The sequence below is a fragment of the Oculina patagonica genome, chromosome 3 (genome assembly GCF_052425735.1).
Source record: "Oculina patagonica isolate OP01 chromosome 3, crgOcupat, whole genome shotgun sequence".
NCBI lineage: Eukaryota > Metazoa > Cnidaria > Anthozoa > Scleractinia > Oculinidae > Oculina > Oculina patagonica.
In genome coordinates, this window is record NC_135760.1 from 26454266 (window position 1) to 26468518 (window position 14253).

Here is a 14253-nt window from a genome sequence, read left to right on the forward strand (position 1 = left end):
CACAGGCGGCCCAAGCGCACTATGTGAATTATTCATAAAGTCTTAGCGAACGTGACCCTTGCCTTTGAGCGGTTTTGTGTTACAAAGATGCGATTTATAAGGGTTTGTATGGGAACTCAACGATTTTCTTTCAAAAGGAATAATATGTAATGTTTCGCTAATAAAATCGACTAACCTTATTGCCTTGTTGTATACTTTGTTGTTTGTCCGCTTCTCAGGCCACTTTGAAGCGTTTTCGGTGAGTTAGCGCTGGCTGGTGGTGTTCCACTATAAACTATAATTCGAACTACTGGCAAAAAATACACCAGAAACGAAAAACGAATCGGAGATGCAAAGCATTGGAAAACAGTCTGAAATTGGAATAGTTCCCGAAAACTGGCACAACCTGAAAAATTCAAATGACTAGAAAGTTTAGAGTTATCCGAAAATTTGATTAGACGAAAATTTCTGAATTCTGACAGAAAATTGATACAACCAACATAAAATTCAAACACACAAGCAACTTATTGTAAAACAAAATGCAATAACAAGTAACATAATCCAAAGTTTAATTATGACGGTAATCACCCACCATACTGATACATTGTAAATCCTGTTTTCCTCATTTACGACAAAACCTAAGCCCTCGGCGAAGCAGCTTATCCAATTTTCTTGACGCGCCATTTGTAACTGATTTCCACGTCTTGAAGTGACAGTTCTTTTCCATGCATTCTTGAAAACAGTCCAGTCTTAACTGATCAGTGTAAACAGGAATACGAAGTACTTTGCTTTAAATCAACTTAAAGCTTAGCAGCAGTGGTAGATAAATCGATACGGCCGGCGAATCTTCGTTTCGTAAACCGCCATTTGAGATTTGTCGGCCCTTTGTCCTGCGGTATGCAGATAATTAATTCGCACTTGAGTAACTTCCGGCACATGAAATCGACAACCACCGTGACCAGATAGCACCCTCCTTTTTGGAATATTGGTTGAGGCACTATTTTTATCATTTTAACATAAGCTCTTAATGAAAAACTTTTGCGCTGAACTTGTAATTAAGTTTCAATTCAGTTAGCCACCGTTCGAGAGAGTTGTTAAATGGTTGCATGAAAGGGCTTTTAAAATTTAACTTCCAGGTCGAAAGTTCTTCTGTTGCGTTGCTTCTTTTTGTTTCATGTTTTTTATCCAGTTCTTACCCTTGTTCAAATTCTTGATTAGGCTAAGGAAAAACAGTTGTAGAGTTAACTCTCCCTTATTGAAAATCTCTATAAGACGAACACCTGGTGTTGGTCCTGTCCTTGCCGTTTTTTCAGTCATTTTTATACTGTATTTAACTGATTCCCTTTGAGACGGTAACATAGAAATATCTAACAAAAATTTCGTGCGACTGTGTAGCGCATATAACAAGTGTATGTAAACGATAATTTAAAATGTAAATGTAAAGTGGGCCAGATGATAGATAACTGTTTCCATACGTTTCGGGGTTACTGTCCCTTCTTCAGTGGAAAATTTGAAACGACGTTAAAATCTCTATAAGACGGACATCTCTTTTAGACGAACTGAGTTGGAGCCGGTCCCGAAGTTACCCGTTTCAGAGAGAGTTAGCTGTACACAAAACCTTAGATGGCGTCGTTGGATCCGTCTCCCGTGAATGTCAGTTAAAAATATATATTCTGTGTAGTCTAGCTTGTAAACAGGCTCTCCTACCTTCTCATGTGGAGGATTGTGCGAAATGAAAGCGGGAAGGAAAGGCAGGGAAGGGGTAGGGGAAAAAGGGACCATATATCATGTCAGTTGATGGGCTCCTGATCATGTATATGCAGTTGTAATACCAGTCACGGTAAACAATTTATAATAAAACGCCGAACATTTATGACTGTTTACACCAAGGTGTATATTGGTGTAAAAATAAAGGAAAGGTTGTTTTTCACTTCATTCGATTAAAGCTAGGTGAAAAAAGTACACGTAATCAGAAGTTTGTTATGGGCTTCTGACGTGATGCCATTTTTTGTATTTATTTCAGCAAAGTACAACAAAGCTTTATACCAAAGTAGCATTATTTTAAAAAAATGAGCATAATTACAGTTGAGCATTATGTCGGACAATAAACTTTAGCATTGTTAGAAGCATAACATTCCCTTTTTACCAGCATAATTGGAAGGGCCTCTGGTATTCAGTTAGAAAGAACTTGCATTCAAAAGATACCGCGTTCTAGAAACAAGTCACCCCGTTTTGGCTGCTGATATTTTGAAACTTTTGTGTGTTCAAATACCATACCTCGTTCTAGATATCGTCTGATATTGAAAATCCCGCTCTAGATCTGGAACCCAAAACCACGACCTCATTGGACGGCACAGAGCCGTTTTGGGGGAATACCCCCGGGGGCACTTCCTATAAATGGGCTAATGGGGATGTGCCGCTGGATGGGGTCGCATTTTCACGACTGGGCTGACTATAATGGGGTCGCCATTTCAAGCATTTTTTATAGGGTGACTAGAATAGGGTCACACTTTTCCGGGATTTTGAGAGTACGAAAATTCTGGCAAGTTGTGATTTATGAACGGAAATATTCGCCGAAAAAAGTGTTACCGTATTTATTGCTGTTGTTCAATATTTGACAAACAGCTCCCAGAAAGTGACTAAGTTGGGGTCGTAAAAATTAAATTTACCCAAAAGTGACTAAGATGGGGTCTATAATTGGCCATAGAATATGACTACAATGGGGTAGGGGTTCTGAGAGGCCAGCGGCACATACCCAACAAAAATTTACTCAAGTACCCCCCCCCCCCCCGGGGAGGAATACCCCAGCTTCCACAACTAATGAAGTTCGCCTATTGAATTGAAAATTAAGGTGATTATAAAGTTATTACTTTATATCTCTTGTTGTTTGGAAACTTGAGTCGTATTAAATTACAAACGTCTTATTTACGAAGGAATAGACTGCGGATAATATTTGAAACTTAAACCGTTTTCCCCTAATAGCTTCCAAATCAACTCAAAAACACACCGGAAAACAGGTTTAAAAGCAAAATATTTATATAATGACTATGATATTTTTAATACATTTGGGTCCCCTGAAGGCGAGGCGCTTGTCCCTCCCCGCAAGCTCTGGCGGGGGGCACTTTCCCTTGTTTACGCCGGACCCCAACAGAATATATATATGGTCATATTTTTTAACATTCACGGAAGACGGATCCAACGATAACATCTTAGATTTTGTTTTCACCTGTTTTGCCTTGACCTTATCAAGAACTTGGACAAAGGTAAGAACAAAAAAACTATAAAGCGAAGAAACGCAACAGAAGAACCTTACACCCGGAAGTTAAAAGCGCTGTCATGCAACTATTTAGCAACTTTCTCAAACGGTGGCTACTTGAAGTGAAACTTAATTACATGTTCAGTCCAAAAGTTTTTCATTTAGAGCTTATATTAATATAGCAATAACATGGTGCCTCAACCAATACTATAACAAAACGCAGGGTGCTATCTGGTCACGGCGGTTGTCGATTTCATGTGCCGGAAGTTACGCAAGTGTGAAATACATTATCTGCACACCGCAGGACAAAGGGCCGACAAATCTCAAATGGCGGTTTTCGAAAAGAAGATTTTCCGGCCGAATCGATTTATCAACCACTGCTGCTGTCCGGAACGTATCCGGTCCGATTTTCGGATAGGATAGGCCTTCTGTTTACACGGATAGGATAGACCTTCTGTTTACACGGGACCGTTCTGGAACCGGTGCGGGACGGAACCAAAACTGGACCTGCTATTTTGCAGGTCAAGTTATGGAACCGTTCCGGACCGGTTCCAGAACCGTCCTGTGTAAACACATGGATCGGTTCCAAACGCTTCCGTGTAAACAGAGGCCGATCCGGTCCGGTCCAGTCCGGAACGGCTCCGGTCCGGTCCCGTGTAAACGTAGCCTAGCTGGTTAGAGTATAATCAAAGTCTCTTCGAGATATCGACGTTTTTGCATGAAGTATGAGTCGAAGGTTTATCCTGTGCACTGTTCTTCGAACTTATCATTACAGTTTCTTTGTAGTTTAATTTAACAATTTCCTATCTTCGCGGAGGAAATGCAGCCATATAATTTTGTCAAAAATGGCTCGTTCGCGCCGGGTATTTATACACATATTCCTTAACATTACACAAATAAACAGTGCAAATTTCAGCGAGATCTGACAATTCTATACTTTAAAACTGCAAGGACCTTTCTAGGCAGTCGATTACGGCAGCGAAATTAGCAAATGAAACAGCAAAATATGCGTTCGACGCTTTGTTTTTGCGACGCTATATTTGAATTGTTATAGGTAGACCGCCGTTCAATGTGTTCAAGGCCGTATCGTTACGATTGCTCCATGAAAAAGCACGAAAAAAAAATACGGATATTTCCGACTACTGTCGGAGAAAACATTGCGTAAACAAATCGTTACACTCAAGCTGCGTTTTGTCTAGGCTCGGCGAGGGTCGGATATCAAGACCCAGGATTAAACAAAAGCCACATATACAGTGAATGCTTTCGAATTATATTTGAAGATGAAATACGAAAGAATTTTGCTGTCTTTGACTGAAATTCCACTCGAACTGCGTAGATACTATCGCATGTTGTAAAGCCGATTCATGCAACATTGCTCTCAACGCGATGTAAGTGCTAGTGATTATTTATTCGTGTTTTAGTTACGCAATCCATTGTTTGTGCGACGCTTTTTATAGATCGCCTTTCAGACACACGTGCGTTGAGATAAGAAAGCTGACATGTCACTTTTAAAATTGTTATATAACGTTTGTAAATGTGACAAGTCACGTTTTTTCCACGAAATCGCAAGTGATCACCCACAGCGGAAGGTAATCCCTTGAGAAATTAAAACTGTCCCTTGAGAAATTAAAAAAGTCCCTTGAGAGTTTACAAATATGTGGATCCAAATTTTGTCTACTAACCCCTATTCTACCATTTTTGACTGAAAAAACGGCAAGGACAGAACCAACACCAGGTGTCCGTCTTATAGAGATCTTCAATAAGGGAGAGTTGACTCTACAACTGTTTTGCCTTAGCCTAATCAAGAATTTGAACAAGGATAAGAACTGCATGGATAAAAAATATGAAGCAAAGCGAAGCAACGCAACAGAAGAACTTTCGACCCGGAAGTTAAAAGCGCTTTCATGCAACCATTTAACAACTCTCTCGAACGGTGGCTAACTGAAGTGAAACTTAATTACAAGTTCAGCTTAAAAGTTTTTCATTGAGAGCTTATCTTATAGTGCCTCAACCAATACACCAAAAAGCAGGGTGCTTTCTGGTCACGGTGGTTGTCGATTTCATGTGCCGGAAGTTACTGAAGTGTGAATTAATTATCTGCATACCGCAGGACAAAGGGCCGACAAATCTCAAATGGCGGTTTTCGAAACGAAGATTCGCCGGCCGTATCGATTTATCTACCACTGCTGCTAAGCTTTAAGTTGATTTAAAGCAAAGTGCTTCGTATTCCTGTTTACACTGATCAGTTAAGACTGGACTGTTTTCAAGAATGCATGGAAAAGAACTGTCACTTCAAGACGTGGAAATCAGTTACAAATGGCGCGTCAAGAAAATTGGATAAGCAGCTTCGCCGAGGGCTTAGGTTTTGTCGTAAATGAGGAAAACAGGATTTACAATGTATCAGCGAACACCACGGTAAGCAAGTCTATGTTTTTATTTAGTTCACATGGGGAAAATTAACCTTTGCGTGGAATGTTGACATAAAGTTGATACGATCAACAATGTCACGGTCGGTTAAATTAACGAATTTTAAGCAACTTTGAGATCTGAAAGCATCGCACTAAATCATTTCTCCAGGAAATCCTTTTAGTATCGAAAAGAACAATCATTTATCTGTCTACTATCAAATTTTCGGCCATTTATTTCGCTTCGCTCATACTTAAATAAAGCGATAAGTTTGACCTATTTTGAATTAAATCAAAAGTGTGTCGAATAAATTTAATTATATTTTGTAAATAAAAGGACTTCAAGAGCAGAAATTGCTTTCGACGTACTAATTTGAAGTTATTCTTCGATATTAAATAGGTATTTTTCTTTCAGAGTGCTTTATTTTTCGACGCGAAGCTAACAAACTCGGCATAAATTTTGAGCTCCAAAAGCGTCAATTTTGCTGGATTTTAGAATTATCGATTTTCTCGAAAACAAATCGATATTTAGCCAAACAAAGTATACTGTGATTTATTTCATATTAAGGCCTACCCATGGTAAGAGAATGAGCGAAATCCATTAAAGGACTCTTGCCAAGAATTTTCAGTTTTGTGTGAAATTTGTGCGTATGTCCTCTTAAGAATGCTTGAAGTTTCGTTAAACATGAGAGAATTCCCTAAATTATTAAAAACAGCAAGGTGTACTTAATACAGAACATTATTTTGGCTTAGCTTTTAAATAACAAATAATATCTTCACATTCAGAAATGTGGGCAAAATATTTTGTATGGTAGGAATAGAAGTTATTTCAAATTTTCGTTATTATTAACACAAAGGAATGACTAGTCAACCAAGCAAATACATTGCTTGCCTTATAGCTTCTTTGCATTACCAATATTTTCTTTCTTTTGCTTTCAGACTTATATCATTGATCCCGCCTTTTCACCTTTCTTTTGCACGAAAGAAAATATACACGTTATGAACCACCTACAGTGTAGTCGGATTACTCATCCTGGATAGGTTTGCGGTTGATATATTTAGTAAACATAAATAACGTGGTTACGGCCATCATTAGCAGGAAAAAGATACCCAGAATCTTTCTCGTTCCTACTTTATTAGGAATTTTAGTATTTGCGTGACTTGTCAAATGATTTTCCCAAGGTGTCGAGCTGTAAGCTCGGCAAGACCTCTGCAGCAATTCACATGCACGATAATAACTTACAAATAACAATCATACGATAACGAAAGAGACTTTTCAGCTCTAACCCATCGCATATCAGTTTCTCTTTCAAGGAAAAAAATACCGCTGATTAACAACGTTCTCCGTGTTTTTTAATGGTGCAGCTCATTTATCAAGCTCGTATGCATGAGCTCTTACTCTTCGTCACACTGATTCCAATTTTGCTTTGTAATGTTAAAGATTTCCATGTGCCCTGTTGATTATAATACAAAGTAATGACGTTCACGAGTTTCTAAAAACAGTCAACAAGTTTCAAAAGAATTTTTTATTAACATTTATTTACGAAAGGACCGTATTTATGGCAATTTTGCTTTGTAATGTTAAAGCTTCCCATATGCCCTGTTAATTATAATGACACAAATTAATGACGTTCACGATTTTTTTAAAACAGTCAACAAGCTCTCAAAAGAATTTTTTATTAACATTTATTTACGAAAGAACCGTATTTATGGCAATTTTGCTTTGTAATGTAAAGCTTCCCATATGCCCTGTTAATTATAACACAAATTAATGACGTTCACGATTTTCTAAAAACAGTCAACAAGTTTCAAAAGAATTTTTTTTTAAAGTTTAATTACGAAAGGACCGTATAATCATTTCCATCTTTATGGCAATTTTCCTTTGTACTTAAAGCTTCCCATATGCCCTGTTAATTATATAGGAAAATCCACTACCTGACGAGGGAATTCCACGTTAAATTTCACGCGAAAAACCGATTTAATTTTACCGCAAAGATCACGAGACACTTATAAAATCCACTGCGGTGTAACTAGTGTGAACTAGTGTCACACCAGCAGAGAAGCCGTGTCACGATCTTTTCATCGCCGTAATAAAAAGCTAGAAATATACTAAAAGGAGTTGTCGTCAATGAAACCAATAGCTTTCTCCCACCCGTAGCAAGTTTTGATTTAGAAAGAAACGATTCTTGGAACACGGCAGTGACACGGTCACACATTATTTCGCGGGCGACTAACAACAGGTCAAATTTGAAACAGTCGAGAAGAAACGAGGGTCATACGATGCATTAACGTAACATGGATTTACAGTTTTGGCCTCAGATTGTATTAAAACGCAGACAAAAGCCATGTCTTACTCCGTACAAAGTGAAAGTAAACATTGTTGGGTTTTGTTCGTTCTAACTTTTCCAAAAACAAATAATAAAAAGAGAGAGGCGGCCCCAAAAAATGAAGCGGGCGGGGACGAGAAATATTTGTATGTTTTTTTTTATTTGGCGTTATGACACGTTGTCGCCCCATCAGGTGCTGCGGAGGTAAGTTTTCAAACTGCGCAACGCACTGAATGATCGTTCTTCAGAACACGATGTAGCAGGTATCACTGCATAGATATGAACCACGTAAGAAAACTCTGAAAACTTAGCGTAATCCGCGCACACGACGAAAAACTCGCGCACATTTCCTGCTCGGCTTCAGAATCGCCGTCGATTTAGTAAAATTTAGCAACGCGGAGAAGCTTTCTTTATCAGTTTTTTAACTGTGACAGATATTTGACGACAGTGCCCAACAGTAAAAAAAATTACAAATATGTATATCAACAAATGATCCCCTCTTTCATCAGGTGCTAAGCAACCACTTTTTCATGTGTATTTAATTGGCTTTAAGGCGGGATTACAGTCAGATTTTCGTACAATTTGGGCACAATATACGATGTCATATCAACCAAATATAATTCACTAGAACAAAATAAAGAGCACTGGCCCAGAACAATGACAACCTGAGGTTTCTGAAAATGCATCAGTTGTCCACCTGTCAATCATTCTCCTGGTAATAATTAACGGAGTACTTACAGTACTGCACATCACAGTACTCTGCTGCCCCAATTTTATAGGAGAATGCATTAAAAGTAATTGAAAAACGACCAATTCCAGTATGTCCACCTATAGTCTAAATGTAGGATGAGTGATTTGGAATTCATAAAATGTCAATCATGTTGCCATGGTAACCAGGAAACTTACAGTTTAGGTGTAATTTTTACCATTCATAATTAATTTAGGTAGGCCAAAAACTAAATCACTCATCCTGTAGATATAAATACAAGGAACATCTGCTGAAAAAATGAAGTCAATAGCTCAAAACCTCTTGCAAATATTAGCCGGGGCAGTTCCCCAGTCACGAAAAACACTAGTTTTGAGAAATTGAAGTTAAAAGTGTCCAATGTCAAAGTACAAGGTTTTTTCATCAACATCATTAGAAGCACTGTAGTTTCTGATAAGATGCTGTCTTAAGAAGTAAATACAAACAAAACTGTGATATGTGAGTCATTCACATGTCCATTTGCTGCATTAGAAGGCGCCAGCCCCATATGTGGTCCCTTCCCCTTGAATACGAGCTTCCTCGATCCTCACAGAGACCTTCTTTGTAGCTCGTCTTTTTCTTTTGAATAACTCTGATGATCTTTTTTCAGCTTTCTTCACTCTTTGAATGTCTCTTTTCTGGCTGGCATACATAGTTTGTACTCCCCATTCCAGAAAGTTCCATGACCCTGTGCTTGGCTTTTGTACGAGAGCAGAAATGCAATGTTGCAGAGATTGCTACCATTTCTACACGCTTTCTTCCAAACCACTTATGCTTAGGGCATCGTATCCAAACCAAGGAATTGATACATTCATTTGGGTTTTGAGTGTGTCCTGGCAGACACCTCTTCAAAAGCTTTTCATCTGATAAGCAGTGGTACACATGCTTCAAGTGTTCTACAAAGACAGGATCAAGATGGAGGCCCTTGTTTACAATTGGTTTCCCAGTCCTTTTGTAAGAGCACCATGAATTTGAGGGACAATACTTATGCCTCTCTTTATCTTATTTTCATCTCAATAGAAATATTTTAGCAATAAAATCTAGTCTAAAACTTTCCAACTCAAACAATAATAAATTCAACCGACTGAAACTGTGAGCAGCTAAAACATCCCCTACTGGTTTTAATTGCTAACCTGAACAATTCAATTTCCGCTGAATGCATGAACTCTTTGAATTAAATCTTCTAGACTTCCCATGTCCGGAGGAGGACGATTCAATTTCCTATATTTTTCGTTTTGATGAAGACTTTACAGGAAGGGGTTTATCTGAACAATCACTGTCGCTTCCGACATCACAATCATCAGCAACAAAGGTGATTTCAGTTGTCGATTTCGGCCGTTTTCTCTCCTCGTCTTTCCTCCATTTGGGTGTTCCAAGAAAACCTGAACGCTTTTTTCTCTTACTCCTTCTTACAACAGCCGATTTGGACCCAACACGGCTTCCCTTAGACATAATGAAGACGATAACACGCTACGAACGACCACACAGACGAAGCAAAATGAACCAGGCACGGTAAATGTGCGCTGAGGGGCCAGGCCTCCTTTCGGAGGTGCAGCTTGGATTGGACTTTTGGATGACTTGGAATGGGGAGGATTCAACGAATGTTTATCGGCTAAATGCCGCCTAAAGATTTACGAAGTCCGAAGATTTACGAAGTTTGCCGAAGACTTTCTAGGAACATCTGAGGACATTTCAACTTTCGGCTCATTTTGCATTAAAACATTACAATCCCGTCAGCAAACATGACGTCATTGATATCTTCACGATTTTCCTCAGTTAAAGAAATCCTTGTAGTATTTAAAAAAATTTCCCCTTAATATGTTATTAAGATACTTCTTTTGCTGTAAAATTGCATTAAACTGCTTAGAAATCTTACTCTCAAAGGGAAATTAGCATATATTTAGAGAAATTCTCTTGATTAGAAGCAGCGTTTTGGATTTTTTGGAGCAAAATTCGAGCAACTTTTATTATCAGAAACAACTTTTTTTGGATTTTTAGAGCAACGTTTGAGCAACTTCTTGAGAAATTTATACGGGCAACTTTTTGGGAAATCTCGAGTAACTTGTGGAAAGCCCTACACTTATAGAAGTCGGCTGTAAAACCACTAAGCTACTGAGAAATCTAGTGATGAGTAGTGGTCATTTGTGGGGGCTATGTGACACAACGACTGCATCGCGCAATCACATTATGTCAATGTTACCAAACCGATGTAGTTCGCGTTTCGCTAGGGGCTTGAGACAGTAAACAGTGGTCTTCTTTTTCAGATCAGCCTTCACTTTATTTGTGAGATCTTTTTCAACCAGCTTCAGGCAAAAAACTGTCGTACGCAAAAACTGATATGTATGATCGTACACATTACGTCCACGCCATTAGCTGTGATTGGCCAAGTGGTCGCTCTTCGAATTCTGAGTAGAAATTAAAGGGACTATGCAACAGGGATTTTGCAGTTTTTTGGTCTTTAACTGTTCTGAAATAAGTAGAAGGCAACTTTACCCATGAAAAACATTATCTTTGAACATTTAACTGAAGATATAACCTTTATTTGAGGATAGAAGTCAAACTTCGCCTAAAAATATCGTTTTTGAAGCCGCGCGAAACAACTTGAAAACGTTGGCTAACATTTTCAAATTACAATCATTTCCATCCGATCCATCCGAAGCCAAACACGCTTATAAACAGTTTTAGTGCTCTAAAGTAGCAATTGTTTATAAAAACATGGACCGTTATTTTTTAGTTTCCTACGATAAAAATATAAATTTTGGTTGTTCAAAAATCTGTTAAAATCCGTGACATAGTCTCTTTAAGAAAATAACGATGTCAAAGTTCTGTAATTCTGTGCTCGGTCATTGAATGATACCAATCACTGCAGTGGGTGGACAAAATGGGTCGAAGTCAAAACGAAGGCGATCCTTATTTCTTTAGGCGGAAAAACAAAACTATATTGTACAAGGCTGAATAAATATTTTCTCGGAACTAGGTAAGCCTTTTTATTAAAATGTTCCATTGTCCGTTTGTAACGGAAAACTAAGTTTCCCAGTTCTTTCAGGTAAACGGCCAACGTAGAAAGTTCAGGCTGAAATTTACTTTACAAGCACTTACACTATAGTTACGTCTAAGTTAAAGTCAATTAAACCTTCGCACAAATTGTCTCTTTTTAACTGGAACAACTACAGTTCGACAATTACAAGTCCTTGCCATTCTAGCATACCTAAGAAAATAACATTACTTGTTGAAAAAGTTCAAGATATCGAAGTAATCCGGAGGGAAGGCTAACAAAAGACATTTACGACAAATGACAGATATGCCCAAGATTGAATGCTTATATCTGTGAGATGCACGTTACTTAGTGTACAATCCCATGTCTTCACTGTTAAACGTTCACCAAAACACACATAATTCTTTTAAATATGAATAATATAAAAATGGCCAGTAACCTAGTATCCCGGCAATTCTCATACGTTTTGGTGTTAACTATGACAGAATTACGAGGGTGCACTACAGAGAAAGGAATAATTCATTCTAAAAGGTGTGAGTAAATAGAATTAATGGTTTATAAGCGATTTTTTTTTTCAAGTAGGCACTGTCGAATTTGAAAACGTATGCCATACTTTTTCAAAGTTTAGACCACTACTGCCATATCCGTCCGTAGCCAAACCACCTTTGAACAATGTTCGTGATTAGTACAGTATTTTAGCAATTTAATGTCAGGCCATTAATAGTGGCATCTTATTTATACCAACACCTTCATTTCATTTTCAAGAAGCACTAAATCATGGTGACACTTTCCCTTTATTAAAGTATTTATTAAACAACCGCACCTGCTTTCAATCTTGGACATCAATGTCAAATGAAGAAAAAGACCACCAATATCAATGGTGGTTTATTAAGAGGAAGTAATTACGTTGGTGCCCAACGAAATGTAACCTGAAATATTTTTCTATAAAAATTAAACGTGGGGACATTTGGTAAAATTTAACTAAGTACGCGAAAGAATTAGAGTGGCAAGGTGGCTTTAAAGAACCGGCTATAACACATGTAGAAGTTTAATTTCTTGACTAATTTCATAAAACACTCAAAACTCTATAAAATTGATGAAATATACTTTAACGTGTATATTCCTTCCTATAAAAGGTCGCGTCCCTACGACATGGAAGAGAATAATAGTGAAAGGACAAAAGAATCGAATGAATGAATAAATGCAAGAAAATGCAGTTAAATGTGTAGATTTAGGTTGTTTTTAGGATTTTTTTTTTACTTTTCTAACACTTGAATAAAACGTCGTATCAAGAAAATGATGGTGAAATGATTAAATCTATTTAGTATATACTAAAACAGTGGACAGCATTATTGGCGCGCTCTGGCTACTCAAACTCAGGTATCCTTTATTACTCACCTCCGAGCAACTCGCGCGCGAAAATTGTAATCGTTGACAGGAATAAATGAATTAAAAATCATCCTTTTTGGGTAATTTTGTCTCACTGTTTTAGTAAACATGTACTAAAGCAAAAATTCACCGCAGTTTCGGTGGCCAGTGGTGGATGTTCACTGCCACTAGCCACCTCCACCTCGGTGAATAGTTGTTGAATACAAGTAAGGAGGGGGGACAAACTCTGAACTGACCTATTACCTAAAAAAAACGCAAAACTCTAAAAATTGGTCAAATCTACCTCAGAAAACCTAATTCTTTGAGAAAAAAGCAAAAAACCCAAACCATTAAGTTTACGTAGATTGCAGCAAATATTATATTTACATTAAAAATAAACACAAGTAAACTGCGGTAGTGCAGTAACAGAACAAAGCTATCGAGTTTGAGAAGTCACTTTTTTTTAAGGTGGACTTCAAAAACACTTGCTGATGTTTTCACTCATTTTTAAGGGTAGTTAAAATGTAAGAGCCCCTACACTACTGGTGGAGACATTTTGCATATCTGTGCACGTGGTTGCTTAGTAATCGAAGAGTACTTACACAAGCCCCACATTACAAAACTTTGTTGTTAAATAGTCTCTGTACACCTTTTTCTAACAAACCAGGCTCACTGGGAACCTACTCATAATAACTGACATTGTTACTGATATAGCGGAAATTTTTTCCCCAACAGCCGGCGTGCTCTGATTGGAAACTTAGAGGTTACATTTAATACATCTAACAATAAAACTGTTTCCCGCCAAAAGTCTCTGAGCAGGTAGCAATACAAAAACTTTGACATCAGGATGTATCAATACACACTTACCCGCGAATGTTGACCGGATCGATTTCTTTTCACATTGCATCTTCTGATATCTTCATTGTGCTATATAACAAATCACTTAACTGGTCCCTCGGGAAACCAGTTGATTTTTTTCCCTCGAATCTTAGTGTTTCCTCTGGCTCCACCCTGGAAAACGGTGAGATTCTCGGGAAACAATGAAAATTGTTTTATATGTTAACTGCTTCTGTCGAGACCATTAAGTTATTAAGTCTTAATATACTAAAGAGTAATTTCTAAAAAAACTAGTGCATTAGACGTATTCTTTCCTTTAATTACTAGATATTAACTATTCA

At 37.8% G+C, this 14253-nt stretch overlaps 1 pseudogene; it reads right to left on the minus strand.

The window, feature by feature from the left end:
- Nucleotides 1-8514: 8514 nt before the first annotated feature.
- LOC144647598 (uncharacterized) lies at nucleotides 8515-10164 on the minus strand (annotated as a pseudogene).
- Between the last annotated feature and the right edge of the window lie 4089 nt (nucleotides 10165-14253).